Here is a 1,360-nt window from a genome sequence, read left to right on the forward strand (position 1 = left end):
TATATGTGTGTGTGTGTGTGTGTCATCTTTTAAAAACCTAATTTAAAATGTCATCAAATTCTTAATTAAGCTATTTTCAATTTTAATTTCCAATAATTAATTATAAATATTACAAAAAAAATTAATTATATAATATAATAAATTAAAAAATATTATATCATAAATTTCATCTAATAAAAAAACCCAAATTAATATTTCCATTTTAAAAAATATAATTACGTCGTAAGGCGTTTCCCTCTGAAATGAACTTCCCCAAACTGCTTTCGTGTCAAAATATGTGCCATTCGATTTTGTTGTTAGACGATTAGGTAATCATTAACCGTTGATTTGAATTGAACAATGCCAACCGTGACGCTTGTTACTGGGTCGTTCAACATTCCACAATGTTTCGTCTCTCTGGCTCACTCTGTACCGGAATATGCAAGGAAAATTATAGGAAGACATCCATTCAGCCCCTGTACCAGGGGTTGCCAATGGTCTGGGTAAATTGTTCTACTACCTTGACAGCTATCTTGCCTCCGCCCAGCTACCAGTCACAAACGTGAATATTTGTCTCAAATTTCTATTGTGCGAAGGTATTAAATCCAATTACCCTAACTTAATGCTTTGTTGCAGGAGGTAAGGTGATCAAGATTTATCGGATTTTCTTTTCAATTGTAATGTCATGCGGATGGATGTTTACAGTCCTGGGGTTTTACATTCGCTTTGAAGATGACAGTGTGGAGTCAAGGCAGTGGAATGTGAAGATAGTTTCGGTATGAGATTTAGACTTTTCTGTTACTGTTTCGAGTATTGTCAAGTTTCCGAGCTCTGCTTCTATAACACGCTGCTTATGGATTTGTCTTGTTCCAGATGACGGGATAAATTTCAATCTATTAGAGCTTATTGTATCATATACGCTCATTTATTTTGCCATTAATTTTGTCTGCTTATTGTTTAGCTCGTGTAATTTACCTGCAGATTAGCAAACATAAGCGGCATCTAGATAAAGCTGCAGCAATAGAGATTTGGGAGAAGCTGGATGCATACATGCGGGCTAGGAGGTCGGCCTCAATGCTTCTGCCAGCGGTTGCTCTAAACGTACGATTCTGCATCAAACCCCATTTTCTCTTCAAAAATTACCATTTTTTTAGTTTTTGTGAGACCTTATGGTTTCTTTCTTTGTTGTTTTGACAGTTGGTGAAAACAGCACCTCTTCAGGTTTAGTTTTTTTCTTCTCCTTTTTATTAATAAAGTTTTTGTTTGTTCTCTTGGCATAAACATATATATTTTCTATTTCCGATTTTGTTGTTAGGGGCTTGAATGAATTAGATGTGAGAGTTAGGTGAAAAGACACTTGGATCTGAATCTGTTATATAAT

This window comes from Pinus tabuliformis, chromosome 4_1 (genome assembly GCF_031772625.1).
Source record: "Pinus tabuliformis cultivar Carrire ecotype Pingquan chromosome 4_1, CPIR1, whole genome shotgun sequence".
Classification (NCBI taxonomy): domain Eukaryota; kingdom Viridiplantae; phylum Streptophyta; class Pinopsida; order Pinales; family Pinaceae; genus Pinus; species Pinus tabuliformis.